This window comes from Silene latifolia, chromosome X (assembly GCF_048544455.1).
Source record: "Silene latifolia isolate original U9 population chromosome X, ASM4854445v1, whole genome shotgun sequence".
Classification (NCBI taxonomy): Eukaryota; Viridiplantae; Streptophyta; class Magnoliopsida; order Caryophyllales; family Caryophyllaceae; genus Silene; species Silene latifolia.
In genome coordinates this window covers 219,176,165-219,194,382 of record NC_133537.1, presented here as the reverse complement: position 1 = coordinate 219,194,382, position 18,218 = coordinate 219,176,165, and the positions used below count along the sequence as shown (strand labels likewise).

At 40.6% G+C, this 18,218-nt stretch overlaps 1 long non-coding RNA gene across 1 annotated transcript; it reads left to right on the top strand.

Moving 5' to 3' along the window:
- The first annotated feature begins 1,269 nt into the window (after positions 1 to 1,269).
- Positions 1,270 to 3,255, top strand: LOC141621711 (uncharacterized). The gene is made up of 3 exons (XR_012532604.1): positions 1,270 to 1,411; positions 2,358 to 2,421; positions 3,057 to 3,255. It is a non-coding gene; the product is annotated as an uncharacterized LOC141621711 (long non-coding RNA).
- The last annotated feature ends 14,963 nt before the right edge of the window (positions 3,256 to 18,218 follow it).

The window sequence follows — 18,218 nt, the reverse complement described above, 5'->3', positions numbered from 1 at the left end:
TAGCGACTTCTCTAGACTCGGACTCTGATTTCGACTCCGACTCTGACTCGAATTCGTCGTCTTCGGGTTCTCCCTTGAACATCTCTCCTTCTCCAGTAGTGACTTTGAAGAGCTTTCCTTGGTTGTTAGTCCATTTGATTGACTTTCTCCTTTCTTTCTGCTGATTCGGGCTAGTGTTAGTGATCAATGTTGTGGAGTTGAAATGGTCATATTGAAGTATCATGGTAATGATCTCATCTTGCGCAACTCTGACGAACCGGTCTTCTCCAAATAGAAGGCTAACAGCTTGTTCGTCTAAACAAGGTGTTTGACGAGTTTTGACGGTAAGAACCGTTTCTGAAGGGATGAAGTAGCAATCGTGGTAGACCTCGATTCCAGCTAGTTGTATTCCCTTTTAATGCCATGGCTCGGGAAACCCGTGAAAGTATTCTTGACTCCCCTCCCTAACGCAGTATCTATTTAGAGTAGGGAGATAGGGTCGCATCTGGAGTCCTCTATCTTTACGAATTTGGAACTGAGTAAGCATTTCTAAGGCTTCTGCCTTCGTGGGCTTGTATCCCAATCCTAATGGCATCCTTTGAGAGTTTCCTTCCATATAAGGCGCCAAGGTATTCTTCTTGGCAGGGTTTAATGGCATTCCTGGGAAGTATCCCTCGGACATGAGTATGTGGTTGACCGCCAAATTGGAATATGGGTTGAAGTATAGAGGTGCCAGTTTGCTCTCTACAAGATTTATGCTCTGAAATCCTCCAAGCTCATATACTGGGTCTGTGACCACTTGGTTCCTTGACATTTTCTCTATCACAGGCTTGATAGGTGACGAAGTGATCGTCGCTACTTTGCCATCTAGAGGAATTTTGATCTTCTGGTGTAAGGTGGATGTTACTGCTTTGGAAGCGTGAATCCAAGGTCTTCCCAGAAGTATATTGAAGGATGCCTCGATGTCCACTATCTGAAAATTAACCTTTCGCTCGATTGGTCTTGTTGCTATAGTGAGGTTGATTAGCCCTACTACTTTACGTCGTGTTCCATCGTATGTGTAATACCCCGTATTTTCGGTCAAGTCAAACTTAGTCAAAGGTCAAAACCGAGTCGAAAACAAGTAAAATAATTGGTGGGAAATAATAATATTAATAGCATTAATAATAATAATAATAAAAAAAACCAATTAAATTGGGCCGTGTATGGTAGTTTGGGTGTTGGAGCCCAATACTTGTTTTATATATATAATAATCCAACCTATTATGCCATAAATACTCTTAAGTCACACAAACACAAAATAAACACACACAACAAAAAGGAACCAGGGGAAGAGAGACTTAGAGTTACAGAGAGAACGAAAGGGGCGACGGAGAGCAAAGAGGACGGGATTCGTGAGACAAGCATCGACCTTTATTCATTCCGCTTCATCGTAAGTTTAATCTAATCCTTCTAATTAGTTTAATTGTTATAATTAGGGTAGTAATTGGATGTAAAACCATGTCAAGGCCTTTAATAAAAATTATAGTATGCTTAAGTTGAATTGGAAAAGTGAGTTGCGGGATTAGTTTGCTTAGTAGCGAATTGTTCCGATATTTAACGCAAAAGATTGATGTAGCGGGTCGGACTGGTGTTGAGGCTCGTAACTATGGTGTTTTTGGATTAATACATTATCGTCGTGGTAACGCCTTCCTCATATCGCGGTTTCTGGCCGTGGGTTTGTTGACAGTTTGGACTATAGTACCGCGTGTATAAGTCATTAACAATCTGATCTTGGGTAGTCGAGTGGAAGGGGAGTTGAGGGTGGTTGTCATATGTTGGTGGTATTGAGTCGGGTTGTATAGTCTTCTGTGGCAATGGTAAGGGACGAGCTTGGGTTGTCTTTTTGTATGGGAAGTTGAGGTATTGACACTGGCTAATAATATATTATATATATAGTTAGTGAGTTTGGGGTGTTAGGTTCACAATTATAAGTGAACTCCAAATTATACGAACTACTCCGAAGTTTGGGGATCCCACCGTCCCGGTCATTTGTTGTCCTTTTCCATTTTTGGGTGTCTCAATCATTCGTTGTCCTTTCTATTTTAAGAATGAACTTGATAAGTAATTTGATCATTCTCATTCAATTTGTTCCACTTGTTATTTAGTTATTGGTCATCTCCTCTTTCCTTGGTCTTTGTGCCAAAACCAAAAGACAACAATTGACCGGGACGTAGGGAGTAATAATTAGTAAGTTCTATACAAGTTAGTTAGAAAAGCATGGAAAGGTCATACCGGGTATTATTTAACTGAGTTATATTTTATTAGATATATTGTTAACAATGTTAGATGTAAATAGAATCGTTTTTAATTGCATATGGTATATATATTTAATGTAGGTTTGGATTTGTTTAAGCATCGTTGTTACTTATACTTTTCTTGTTGGATTCGCGACCGTCTCAGGTAGGGATTATCCTACTCAACTTACATTTATCTGTTTGTTAATTGTTTTACATATGTGGTTGAATTATATATTGTGATTGTGATTACGGATGTGGAATTAAGGACATGGAGTTGGGGTTGCTTATGAGTAGTGGTGATTGTCGTATTGTGATTGAAGGGACCAAACTGCTAGTCCTTGTGAGTTATTTGTTGAAGGGACCGATATACCGCTAGTCCTTGGTTATTATTGGAAGGGACCGATATACCGCTAGTCCTTGGTTATTATTTGAAGGGACCGGTCTGAGCAACCGCTAGTCCTTGTGGCGTCAGTTGATCACTGGCCGCCCCTCAGAGTCTCTTCTCTAGTAGGCTCACTACTTCTCTAGTAGGCTCACTACTGGGGAGATGTGCACATTCGGAGCTGAGGAAGCGTTAAGACGGAGTATGGAGAAGTGGATGTGAATGGAGTATGTTGTGGACGGACAAATGTTATTGGTGCTCCCGTGACTTTTATAACTGAGCTGGATTTATTATTATTGTGTTAACACTGTGGTCTTTACTTATGCCGTTAATTATGTTGTTTTTTTAGTCCCTACTCAACCTCGTGGTTGACAGTGTATTCGTGAACACCTGTGATGAACCGTAATGGGGAGCAGATTTGACAGGTACTAAAGATTAGCTGACTTGGGAGCTATGGGATGCGTGAGGACTTGGCCAATATACCTAGAAGTCTAGAACACATAGATTATTTAATCACTTTATTTATTTCCGCTGCGAGTTGTATATTAATTTATATTAAGTTTTGGTGGTTAATTTGTAATAACATGTAATCGTTAAATTTTAATTAAAGTACTTTGGGTGAGTTGGACTTTGTTATTAACTACCTCGGGAAACCGAGATGGTAACAATCCTATTTATTTGGGAATGTTTGGCTAAAGGCTCCTGAATAAATTGGGGTGTTACAGTATGCTCGAACACCTTGGTTGGTAGGAGTCCAATCTGATTCCTTCATGCCCAACTTATGTGCTGTCTTTAGTTGTATGACGTTGACTGCAGAGCCATCATCCACCAAAGTCATTAGTACGTTCTTCTTTAAGCATGTGACTGTGATATATAGAGTGAGGTTATGACTGGCGCCGAAAGAGAGCAAATCCTCATCTAAAAACATAACTGGGTTACTTAGTTTAACTGAGTCTTGCAAGACTAGGTTGACTACGTCATCAGGCGTAGAGTTGTGCGCTACGTTCATTTTAGCCAATGCTTGCAGTAAAGCTTGGCGATGGGGAAATGAACTCGCAACTAATTGCCAGACTGAAAGATCAGCCTTTGTCTTCTGTAGGTATTTTAATAGATGGTCAGTAGATGTGTCTTCGCCATCATTTGGTGTGATGACATTGGTGTTAGTAACTGGACCATTGACGGTAGGACCGTTCAGTGAGACATTTTGATATGGACGCCATGAACGAGTAAGGTGGTCTATATCTTGATCTTCGCTAGCCTTGACTATATCCTCACTAACCTTGACTAGATAATGTTCTGTGAGGTATTCATCTTCATCGTCATCGGCCCATATTCCGTTGACGATACTGAGTTCTCTCAACCTAATGATTTCAGCTTCCAGACTGATTATTTGCTCGACTAGATTGTCAACTACTGCGATTACCTCTTGCATCGTAGATTCTTGAGATAGAATTGGATTTGGTGGCACGTTTCCCTTTGGTGTGGCATTTGGATCACGTAGGGATACCACTACAACTTCTAGTTCTGAAACTTGCCTACTTACACTCTTTGCCCATGCGATAAAATCGGAAATGGCAGGAGAGATGGTGGAATAGCTCCCTTCATTTTCTAGTGCATGAATCTCATCCTCGACTGGAGAAATGAGGTGTGAACAATCCCAGGTGGATTCTTCATCTGTGATCATCAGAACTCCAAGAGGATTCTGAGTATTATTAGGCTTACCTCCGGGAGGTATGGGTAAACGACCATCTTCAATCATATCCTGGATGACATGTTTCAATTTGAAGCATCTCTCTGTATCGTGTCCTTTGCCTCTATGATATTCACAGTACGCATTCTCATCCCAAGATTTAGATTTCTTCTTCGGGTCAGGCGTAGGTCCTATAGGTTGCAGCTTACCTTGTTTCATGAGCCTTTTCAGAGCGTTAAAATATGAATCACAATTGTTCGTGAATTTCCTTGGTTGGTTATTCTTCTTAGATGATTCGACAAGGTTAACCTCATCGGTCTTGCTAGTTGAGCCTTAAGAACGACTCGTTGAACCCTGGTATCCGCGACCTACCGTTTTGGACAGGAGCCACTTTCGGATGTCGTCTTCAATTCTTGTTCCTAGCACAGTCAAGTCTTTGAAAGACTTTATGTTTTGGTACCTCAAATGGTTTGCATAAATAGGTCTCAAATTATCCACGAACTTTTCCACAAGAGTGGCTTCATCTGGGTGTTCAACAAGTTGTGTGCTAGTCTTCCTCCACCTACTTAGGAAGTCGGTGAAGCCTTCTTTCTCATTTTGGGTAAGAACCTCTAGAGTCCGCATATTGACTTGGATTTCTGCATTATCTGCGTATTTCTTAGTGAACTCAATTGCAGCATCGTCCCAAGTTGTAATTTTCTTATGTTCCAAAGAGTAAAACCATTGTTTAGGAATAGTGTCGAGAGATGAAGGAAAGATCCTTAGGAACATCTCGGGTTTGATGCCTTTGATAGACATATAATCTTTGAAGGCACGAATATGGTTCAAAGGATTTTTATGCCCCTTGAACTTTGGGATGTCAGTCATGTTGAAGTTGGCAGGCAGTTGAGCATTTACCGCCTCATACTTGCGATTATTCTCCCTGTTGATGTCATCTCCCTTAATGTACATCAGTTGCTCTTCCAAGTATTGGAGTCGCTTTTCAGCTTTAGTAGGACCCAGTGGGGGGTTGACTTCTGGTTGTCCCACAAAGGGTGGAAGGTTATCATGCACACTCATGTCAGGGACATCATTCTCTGCAGGAGGAAGTCTAGTTTCTACAGCAACAATTCGACCTTCAATGGCATTGAGGCGAGCATAAGCTTGGTCTTGGCTTATTTGGAGGCGGACGAGTGCAGCTAGGATTAGATCATTACCATTTTGGGGTTGTCCATTAACACTTGCGTGACTAGTTCCAGGCATCTTGGAAACTGGGGACAAGAGATCGATGACGAATCAAAACACGATCGACCATTTAAGCACACTTACTGTAAAAGACTCGACTTGTGAAGTGGGAGTGTGCCACTGTGTTAAGTGAGGTTTGAAAATGACAAATTTTGAAATGTTTGTCCTAGGCAACTGTAGTGTAGTTAAGTACTGACTCGAGGTGAGTTTTTTTCAAATGGGTTTCGAGGCCCGAATTTTGACTGGACATTTGGACAGAGTTTCGACTCATTTTGTGCTATTTTAGGCAACTTTTGAAACATTTACATTTTAAAAGGGGTTTTGATTTTACAGAAATTTCGTCATGGTTTTGTTTACAAAATGGTGATCACGTATATGGTATAAACATTCATACAGGCATTATAACGGTATGCTGAGTGCATTTTAAGAGTTTTGTCTTTAAAAAAGGTGGGTTGCCATACTAAGCAATCAAACCCTGGTCTGTGGAGAGGTCCGTGCCAAACATGAGTAAGGTCGGTTCCTAGTCCATTTCCTCGAGTAGTGAAAGCCCTTGATATAAACAAGAGTATATACCGCGGTATGGTTGACATCAATCGCTATCTATCCTTATGCCCAGATAAGAATTTGGACCGTCCAGACGGGACGATTGGTCAAATGGGTTGGGTTGAGCCTAGGAAGGCCGAATGAAACGACCTAAGAAGGTCGAGTTATGAAAAACGACAACTGTCTCGTATGAACTATTCCCTAACCTTGTTCAAGTTTCACCCTGGGTAACACGTAAGTGTATATTCCCTAGCAGAGTCACCAAACTGTGGACATGGGCCACGCTTTGGCGCGCGCGGAGGCGCTTGGGACAAGTGTTGCATTTGTGGAGTCGCCGCCAATTTTTATGGGAAATTGGAACCATTCAAATACCTCATGCCATATCAACACACAAAGTAGTGATATGAACACTAAGAACTTGTTACCCTTATCATTCTATGTCTAGAATGACTCTCGCAGATGCCAATGAACACGGATGTTCACAGAGATCTGGAGTAAGGGGTGAAGGTACGTATTAGGAAGCTCTTTAATCGAACACCTAATCCCGCCCGCCTCGATAGTGACTCTACTAATGATTAGGGAAATCGTTCATATTTGATATGCTGCTGATTATATGCATGCAATGCAACATCCAATGTTTTAATCCTAGCATGTGAATTAAACTATGTCGGTGAACACGTAATTAGCACTCAATTATGTCGAAGTGAGAATTAGAATTAATTACATGTGAAAAACAAATATATAAATCATACAATAATAAACAAGTAACGATAAATAAATAGCAATAATTAAGATTACATTGAATTACAATGATTTAACTGATTTATGTCAAAAATACACTCGAAACGGAAATTTGAAGAAAAGAAAATAAAAGTTAGAAATTAAAGTGACAAAATAGGTCAGATTAAAGGTGATATTACGATTAGTAGTTAATTAATACCTAATTAAAGCTACGTCAAAGCGAGAACGGAAAGTTCAGGGACAGAGATTATCTCAGAACAGGCGCAGCATCTGCTGCGTCTCTTAGAAGAGGCGCAGCTATTCCTGCGTCTGTTCTTGAGTTGACCTCTGGCTGTGAAGTAAAAACCGCGGGTAGTTAATGTTTTTTGGTATGTTTTACGATTGATTATCGATATTAAACTCGAGTGAAAGTGATTTAGCAGGATATTTACATACTGACATCGTCATAAAAGCGATAAACACGAATTAAACGAATTAAAACGAGCTAAAAACGAATTAAATTTATTTACGATGTCGGAAACACAAATGGAACGAACTCTGAGTGAAACTTGACAAACTGAAAATAAACAATGGAAATATGTACAAAGAAAAAATTCCAGAGACTTGATATGGACAAATCGAGTCTCTAAGATCCGAGTTTGATTTAGTAACGAAAAACCGCAAATATCGATTTATAAGGGATTTAAGCCGAAAATAAAATGTTATAATTGAAAGGAATGATCAAAACATGGTTTATATACAAAGGAATGAAAGGAAATAATAAAAAATAAGACAAAAAGAACAAAACCATAGAAACCCGAGGAAGAAGAAGAAGAGCAGAAGCAGCGGCAGCCTCTGGAAGAGGCGCAGCAGGTGCTGCGACCCTTTGAAGGGGCGCAGCTGCTGCTGCGTTTCTTCTCGACGTCTGGTAACTGTTGTTTCCTAAAAACAGTTTTTAATAAAGGTTTTTAAAATTGGTTTTAAATGTATTTTGACGTGAATCTTACATTAATTGATACAAAAATAAAAAATACAATAAAAAGATGGGATCAGGAAAATCAATTTCCTGATGCCCTGGCAAAACTTGTCGTGCTCGTCAACATACCTGACAACATGACATCAATGCCCCTATATGTCCAGAGAAGGAGCAAGCCAGCTCACATTTGCGCCGTTAACAACGACGAGGAAAGCCATAATGAACCCTGGTACCAAGCCATCCTCAACTACAAAACCAAAAACGAATTCCCTCCCAACTCTGATCAAAGAGGACAAAGAGCTATCCGTTTACTTGCATCACAATTCGTGATGAACCAAGACCAACTATACAAAAGGACACCCCAAGTGATTCTCCTCCTTTGCATCAACCATCACAAAGCCAAAAAGGTCATGCAAGAGGTCCACGACGGAGAATGTGGCCCTCACATGAGCGCAATGATGCTTACTCGAATGATCATGCGACTAGGCTACTATTGGACCACCATGGAAGCCGATTGCCGTAACTACGTCAAACATTGCCACAATTGCCAAATCTTCGCCAACATACAACACATACCACCATCCCTTTTATACACCATGACATCACCCTGGCCTTTCTCAACCTGGGGCATCGACATCATCGGGAAAGTCAACCCGATAGGCACCAAGGGGCATTGCTTCGTCCGCGTCGCCATCGACTATTTCACCAAATGGGTGGAAGCACAGTCATATGTAGTCTTGACCGCCAAAAAAGTGGCCAAGTTCATCCAGAACAACATCATCTGCCGACATGGGGTACCCCATGAGATCATCAGCGATCAAGGCTCTCACTTCCGGGCGGAAACACAAACCTTGCTGGACAAATAAAAGATCAAACGACATCGATCATCCCCCTACGATCCCCAAACCAACGGAGTGGTGGAGGCAGCTAACAAAACCCTTGTCACCATTATCAAGAAAATGCAAGACAACTACCGCGATTGGCCGAGCAAACTCCCATTCGCACTCTGGGGATACCGACCCTCCATTCGAACACCAACAAGTGCCACACCCTTCTATCTAGCATACGGTATGGAGGCGGTTCAATCGGTAGAGTTAGAGGTCCCTTCTCTATGCATCCTACTGGAGAGTCAAGTCCCTGAGGCGGAATAGACCCGTCGAAGGTACGAACAACTCACTCTTCTAGACGAGCGGCGACTCAACGCCTTGCACAACGTCCAGCTATACCAACATCGTATACAACGGGCATTCAACAAGAAGGTTAAACCCAAGAACATCAAGGAGGGCGACTTCGTCCTCAAGTCAGTTCGAGCGCCATTACCCGTCGATTCGAGGGGAAAATTCAAACCCAACTGGCCGGGCCATACCTGGTCAAGAAAATACTTTCTTGGGGCCCAGTGAGACTGAGTGACCTAGAGACGGGGAGGATTTTACAAACCCGACCAACCTAGACCAACTCAAGAAATCTTACCGTTGAACCGTAGCAACCAACGACCTCACCCTAGTTTTACAACTAGCAACCACCTAACCCTTTTCAAGTTAAGTTCCTCAACGCATTCTGATTTGAAATTGCATGTTTTATTGAGTCTAAGTTGCGGCACCTTGACCGTTTCGAATGCCCTCTGATCTGTCAAAGGCAACATCCATTTGCACTAAACAAAAAACCCCTGAACTACGAGCATGGTTTGATTTCACCTGTTCAGGTGGATACGTAGGCAGTCCCTCTTATACATGAGGGATACAACCATAAAACCCAATCAAATTTACAAAATATTTCGAACTACGATCATGGTTTGATTTCACCTCTTCAGGTGGATACGTAGGCAGTCCTTTCTTACACAAGCAGGATACAACCATCCCCATAATAAAAAAAAAAAAACATCCCCATAATAAAAAAAAAAAAAAACATCACCCATATCATCCCCATCAAAAATAAAGAGGGAAAAAACATTCCCTTTCCCACAAAATACAAAAAAGAAGCCTTTCTCCCTTCCTACAAAAATCTCACCTTCCCGAGTGCAAATGTTTAGGACGATTCAAACCAAATTGCCTTTACAAAATGGATGGAAGAAACAAGCATTCACAATTTTGACACGAGCAATCCTCTTATTTAATTAATAATGGGACGGATTACAATTTCAACAACAAATAAAGCTCGACGAGTCTACAACTTCTCAAAGCTAAGGTGTCGACTAAAACACCTCACACAGTAAAACTAGCACAAAACACACAAAACATAGCTAGTACAACATAATAAAAACTCACAACGCTAATACAACATAATAATAAAGTGGGTAATAGAGATCTTCATTCTTCCATTCTACCCTTGCCTTTTCCCTCGGGGTACATCTTCCCCTTGTTCTTCCTGTTGGCCTGCCTAGCATGGACTTCCTCCTCAGAACGGATCCTTAACGGATCTACAACGGCGACGGCCTCCGGTCTATTGCAAGACCCCATGTTCGGCCCAAAACGAGCCCATGCACGGCCCACTACATTTTTGGGACCCGAGCTTCTCCTCTTTGGTGGCCTCATCACATCCGGGCTAACTCCATCAACATAATCCTCAAAGAAGGCGCGGTTGGCCTTGCCAACCTCTCGATATTTCAAGTCAACAACCTCGTCCTTACGGTATTTTGACCTCTCCTCCAAGGACGAAGCTCTTGACCACTTGACATAAGCGAGAGTCACCAACGTCGTGGCAACGGGGTTTGGCACCTCCCAAAGCGGCCGAGCGGCCCACCATCTTTCGAAGACCTCCACAAGCTTGGAGTTCCGGAAAACATTCTCTTGAACAAGGGTATCTTGAGCGGGCACCTTTTGTTGATGCCCGATTTGCCTCATGATCCTTTCGGGATAAATGAAGGAAACAACCTTCAAACCCACCACCATCAAAGAACGAGGACTAGTACCCGAAGCGGGAACCCCCGTAAAGGACCTCAAGTGCCACCATGGCACCACCCAACGGATATAAGGACGACCCTCCTCCGCCAATCTTGCGGCTCAATAGGCCTCGATGGAAGGAAAACTATCCGAGTACAACTTTTTCCTCATAGTAAGGTGACGGAAGGAATAAGAAGAAGAATCAACCGGACGCTCTACATACCTTAGCCTCTCCAATAGCCACACTTGGAGGATCCTTGGAGATCCAAACGAGGGAGCTTCTCCACAAGAGCCCTTCTTGTCCAAGGCTTGGATGATCTCGCCAAGTACCAACCATGATGGATCCCTACCATGCTCCATTTGCTCAACCACATGCAAGAGGGTCATGCTACCATAGCATTTTGGCCCCTCCTTCTTCAAAGCATCAACAAAAAGGTATACATGGACAAGGCAAAAGGCAAGAGCTCTTCTCCTAGCCACCTCCGAAACGTTGGCATCCAATCGGTTTGAGAAGATGTTGATAAGAGCCAACATATCCACATCATGAGGAGCAAGGAGGAAGTTGACTTGGCTTGTTGACAAGCCCAACATGGAACGGAATTTCTCCTTATAACACAACCGAGTCGGAGGAAGCACCGGAACACAACCCGGCCACCCACCAATGGCCCCAACTTCTTCGGCAAGAGGACAAATTTCACCTTTCGGGAAAACGAAAATGTGATGTTTCGAATCCCAAAACCGATAACATGCTTCGAGAAATGAGGATTGCACCTTGACTTGACGGAGAACCAGCAATTGACCAACTCCCATGCAAATGAGTTGATACTTTTCGGGAGGCGACAAATCCCGTCACCATTGTCACAACGCATTCTCAAAGGCATCCTTGAAATATTTTTGTGGAAGAAGAAGAGGTTTTGTAGAGATGTTTTTCGTGTTTTGGATGATGAAACAATGAAGCACAAATATCACTATTTATACGAAACAATCAGCGCGTTTTTCAGAAAAAGGGAGAGTTGCTTCCTATCGCCAAGTAGCTCGCGCCTCTTTGGGCCCGTTCTCAGGATTCCCACCTTGAATTGTCCCTTTCAAGTTGTGTTTTCTCCTGACACCTCAAACCTCCCGCCGGAATGCTCGCGCCTCTTCGGGATGGTCCAAGACATTTTGTGTTTTTTCACACTCACATTTTCTTGTTTTCGCGTTTTACGAAATCCGACACGGTTTCCATGACGCAGCTTTAAACAAACGGATTTTTCTTTATTTTTTTAAAAGGGGGAAGGGCTAGTCGCCCCGATCCACGACAGATCGTTTCCATGTCAGTCGAAATTCTGACCGATCGAAATTCCGAAAATTTTTCCCTTTTTCGCACTTTTTCCAGCAAAAATAAAATCAAAAATCAATAACACGACATCAGTTTTCCTCAAAATTCAAGCACTCACAAATCCGAGTCTTGATCTCACAAAAATCAAAAATCAAATACACTCAAAAAAATCTAATCTAAAATTCACCCCTGGCGGTTTGAGTTTGAATTTTTTCGAGTCACAAATCAATTTCAACAATTTCGATGCAATTTAATTCAAGACACGAGTTAATTGCTCAATTTTCAAATCAAATCCTTTTGAGAAATCCAAACGTGACGACTTGTCGCGGGATTTTCAAAATATCATTTTAAATTTCGAATTTCAATTTTAACTTTGAGCCACCGTGATTAATTTCGCTTTGAAATACTTTCTACATGTTTGTGTTTATGCATATGCGCTACCTGTTGCCTGTTTTCTACACTAACGATGCAGGAACTAGTGCGAAGCAAATGGGGAATTGACAGCCGACAGCGCTCCTCCGAAACACAACACAAAAAAGCCAAGTTCACAAAATGAACCATAATCCAAAAACACATATATACAAACCGCCTCACACAAAATGTAAATATGTACAAACAAGAGTCCAAGACACGGACAAACTACTACAACCACTCAGCACCCCCCGTCGGACCAGTCTCGGTCTCACGAGGAGTCGCAGCCAAGGTAGACACCACCATCTGCTCAGACTCCCTCTCCGGAGAACTCTCCAGCGTCTCGGGCTCCATAACGACGCGAATCTCCTCCGCCACAGCCAACTGAGCCCTGAGAGAGGCAATCTCCGCATCTCGGCTCCGCAACGCGTCCTCACGACGCCTCAACTCCTGGTCTCGACTGGTGATCCCCAACCTCTGGGCCTCGATCGTCGACCTAGCTGTGTCCAGCTTAGCACGGACACGAGCAAGCTCCGCCGGATCCGCAGTACCCTGCAAAACACAATACAGATCATTAAGATCTAAAAACGTGAAATGCAACACAAAATACACAAAAACAACATACAAAAAGCACCTGAGTAAGCCGAGCCTCCCTCGCAGCCAGGTAACCATCAAGTGCCCTCCATCGGTTAGCTATCCGCCACAAAGCCTGATGACTAGCAGTCGTCACCTACTGCCAAGAAGGTCCTTCATTACAATGCAAGGCAAAACATAAATGGAAAAAAATGTTCGGGTCGGGAACTCACCCACAGAACACTCAAACTCCACTCCATGCCAACATCGGTCACCTCAGCGACCGCAGGCCCCTGAAAGGTGGTCTCCGCCGGGAAAATTGGGGGCTGAGTCCTCATCAACGCATCGACCCCCTGCAATTTGGATCCACAACGAAGGTAATAAACCCTTCCATCAAAGGAGGCAATGAAAACAAAGAACAGAGGAAAACACACCTCGATCGGGTACCAGGCAAGCCTCGACAACCGAATGGTGTCGTAGTCGACATCCCGCAGCAACAGCTCCTCACCTCCATGACCGTGAAGGTGCTCCTCAACCTCATCATGGGCCGACTCCTGGAACGACAACCTAGGCGGATCGACCGGTACCACGAAAGTCTTAGTAAAGCACTGACGAGCTAAACGATCACCCAGGTACCAAACCGGCTTAATCGCCGTCTCAAGGTACAAACGCTGGGAGCTGCGAGGCCGCAAACGCTCCCTGACAACGGTCGGCACCTCTGTGTAGTGCTCCCAAGGCCACCCGACAAACTGCACTCAAGACAAATCTAATCAACCAACTGGGGGCTTCCTAAGCTACCTAGTCATCATATCTCTATCTATTTCTACAAAGAAGAAGGAGTAAGGAACAACTACCTACGTCAGCAACTCGAAGGGCGTTCACACGACGCCTGCCGTCCACATAAGTCGACATAATCGACTTCTTCCGAGACACCGTCCAAGCTCTCACGGCAGGGTAAGTCGAAGGGATGCCACCAGTGGTCCCCGGACGCAGAGGGATGAAGTAAGCATACAACTAAGCCTGTAACCAAACACAATAAACACAAATCAGCCAATCTTTCAAAAATTGCCAAAACCAAAATCAAAATCAAAATCAAAATCAAAACTACAAAAAGACGCTCGTGCCTCCAAGATTAGGCCGGGACCAACCAAACCAGGGGCACTACCATCACCCACTGCCTCCGGACGCACCGCTGCGTGCATGTACCGGACAAAACTCGCCAAGGCCTGCGTAACCCAGTCAAACTGACCCAAAGTGTCAAGGTCAGCGAGCAGAGGAAGTACCTTGGTCGACAAGCGCTCACCCTTGTCACCAAAGTACGTGGCACCCAAGAAGTACCACAGCCATAATCGCGCCTCCTGCGCGTCAGCTCTAGCCTCAGCCTCCGGACTCGCCAACGGCGCCGGAGCGTAGCCCACCGCTCTCCCTATGAAGTGGTCTCTCACATACGAGCTCGCGATCAGGTACAGGGTAACGTCAGAAGGCTCAGGCAAAACGGTGTCGATCAGACAAGTAACCGCAGAAGAAGATGTTGGAATATGTGTCCTCCGACAATAATGCGATCACAATTGTTGATCATGATGATCACATGTTTAAATCTCATTTTAAAGAATACATGTGGGATGTAATATTTTACAGTCAACTGGTCCACACATATCGGTAATGATTGACTGACTAGAGTTTGACATTACTGTCGTGCGACGGTGGTGATCAGTTGATCCCCTTAGGTCATACCTATAGGGAAATACCCTTAATTGCTTAAAATTGACGGATCATTTGTGAGTGAGATTAACGTGTCTTATTGTAATTCGATTATATTAGATACGGTCTAAGTAATCGAATTGTTTTATTACTTGGATAAAATTATTGTTTACGAAACAATTGAAATCGAAATTGAATGAATAATTTATTATAAATACAAGACGTTGTAATTTATAATTTGATAAACCGTTTTGGTACAAGTAATTACGAATTACTAGTCGATTTTGTAAATGACATATTTTATGAGTATGTTGATTTTTAATATGTTAAAAATACATTACATTGTGACATGTCATGTAATATGTTACATGTGACAAAATTAACAAGTGACAAAATAAAATGGACTACCCATTTTATTTTAGGTGTATCGAAATAATGAGGGAGTATAAGATTTATATTGTGTTTTATCTTAAGTGGAAAACACAATAATTAAATCTAGCTAGTAGCCATGCATACCTAGCTTTTGAGTAGAGCAATTTTTTTCATGCATTGGCTCCCCCATGACCCATACCCCAACCGGTATTCCCACTAGAGAAAGACTAATGTTTTTTCTTTAATTATTCATTACCTCATATAATATTTCTAGTGTGTTAGAAATATATTTACTCTCTACATCTTATGAAAAATTAGAGAGATAAAATCTCCAAAACTCCTTCCTCTTGACCGAATTTGCAAGAGACCAAAATAAATATTTTGGGTCAATTTTTAGTAAGATTAGTATTATCTCTAGTACAAATAATATTAGTTATTAAGGGATTTCTTTGGGTATTCACATCTGGGAGGGATTCTATTTTGGATCCTTTTTTCATCCACTTTAAGGAAAGCTCAAGAACAAGTAAGAAGGAGATCTTACTTGTGCCCTTTAATCCGAAATTCCATAGTAAGAAAGACGATTTCTTCTTTTGTCTATTTTTGTTTGCATGCATAAGATTTGTAATTATTTTATGACTAAATAATTTCTCACATATATGATTATGTATATTAATGAGATTAATTTTTCTAACAAGCGGTACCAGAGCCTTAGGTTGTTTGCATGCAAATCGGTTTATTGTTTTTCCGAGTTAATCTAATTAACAAACAAAACTTATAAATTTGTGTTTATTATGACATATCACGAAATTTATTTGCTTGTTAAAGTTTCTGGTCCTAAAATGTATTTAGGATATTTTGGTTTATTTATTGATTTTATTGTTCATTTTATATAATAATGGCATTAAAATGTGATTTTTATGATAAAAATGTCATTTTTGGACTAAAAATAGCTAAACTTCGATTTTTCAGTGGTTTTTGGCTATGTTTTCACATATATTATCTACTGATGGCCTGTAAATGTTCATAATAAAATGAGTTGTTATGCTCGAAATATGGATTTTTCAAGTTAAAATCGTATTTAAATGGGAAAATAGGTTAATATGAGTTATATTTCGAATCTGGTCATGGAAATTTATTATGTTGTCACATGCAATTTTAAAAGATGTGTGTAAAATATTTGGCTATAATGAAGTCTTTATGCATGATTTATGATTTTTTGATGAAAAATCACATAAATAGTGACTTTAATTAGTAAAAATGCTAAAACATACTTCATAACTAAGGAAAAACGTCACATGTTGCATTTTATCATATATTTCAGATCTAAAAGTGAAAAGTTGATAAAAATAATTTTTCTCATATTTTTATGGTGATAATTGTTAAAATCGATAAACCGCAACATTGTTTTTCTCGATAAATTTTCGAAATATTAACCTAAATTTTGAACATTATGATTGTCATAGTATTTTTCCAGAATGTTCATGAGTTTAAATTTCAAAGTTTGAAATTATTTGAAATTTTTATGATTTAATTTGAAGTTTATGACATAATTTTGTATTTTAGGTCCATTTATGAACAATATTAAGAAATCTAGGTTAATTATTGTCAAATGTTAGTGGAGACTAATTTTGAGTCCTAAGATGGTTAGGGTAATTAACTTGTACATAAATAAGATTTTATGTAATTATTGTGATTGTAAAAGGTTAAATCACGCAAATCCGTAAAAACCGATTAATATACGATATTGGCTCCTTAAAGGCGATTTGGCTTAAAATTGGGCATGTTCATACATATTATAATGCTGCATTTTATTTATGATTGTCATATTTTAATTTTATGTAATTTTTGAATTATGTAATTTTACTTAGTATGGCCTTAGTTTTAATTGATATTACCCGAAATGTATGGGAATATCGATTCGGTTGTAATTTTTTTTTGTGATCTCGTATCACCGTTTTGTAATTTAATAGATTTATTTTTTATTTTTAATTACAAATGTATAATAGGAAATTATGTAATTCATTTTGTAATTTATTATTCCGGAGTTCCTTGAAGACGGTGCCACTCGAGAAGGCGATCCATCAAAGAAAGTATTGCCTTAAAATGCGTGCCACGACCGCAAGTTCAAGGGACCAAAGGAGTTGGTGTCCGAATTTGTAATAGTTTATTAGATTTACTATTTTAGAAAGGCCATACTAGGATTTTATTTATGCTTTGCATTTTATTTATATGTTGCATGCATCGCTAAATCGCCATAACTAAAACATGCATTATCATTAAATCGTGTAAATCGACCGTGTCAATTACAATTACCGTAGTTCACCGCTTTAGTTCACTTAAAACGTGATAGATAATAAATTGACATGACCTCTCGCTAAAATAAACAATTGAGACTTAGCCTTACCAAAAAGTAGAAACCATGAAAACCTATTTCATGAGGGAGTGCACTCGGCCCTACCGGGGTACAAACCTTGTTACGTAGGGGAAGTGGGTAATAAATGTCTATCCACCGAATTTATGTTAATAAAGGGTATTTCGGCACACCGTGCCCTAAGTTAATATGAATTTGGATCATGGACACATTTATTCGAAATTTGGATTGAACTCAACGAAAGTATTCACGACGATTTCCGGATGTGTTTCGGGCTAGAGATAAATATTAATGTAATTTTATCGACCAAGAGTTCTAAAAGTAGAATCGATTAAAGAGTTAATCCACCGAGTCATGTTAGTAAAGGGTATTTCGGCACACCGTGCCCCAAGTTAATATGAATTTGGATCTTGGAATCATTTATCATAGTTGGGTAGAGGTCACTATGTAAATGCTTTACTTGTTATTTACAAGTATTAATAAAACGATAAATGTTAAGTTTTCCACTATTCCGTTATCATATTGTTCTATTTCTTTACCACAATTCATATACGATATCATTTCGATTTTTGATTCAAATCTCCATTAAAACATCGTAACTAAAGACAAAACTTGAATTTTTCTTCTAAAAATCTCGTATTATCCATTGTACGGATCTCTTGTGAAGAGTATAGATAAAAGTTATTCGTAATCAAAAGGGTTTTTTATTCTTGACTAACATATCTACTTACAATGAATTGTTTCTCATATGCTTAATTGAGTTAAGTACTTTGTAACGTTACATCATTTTGGTAACTATA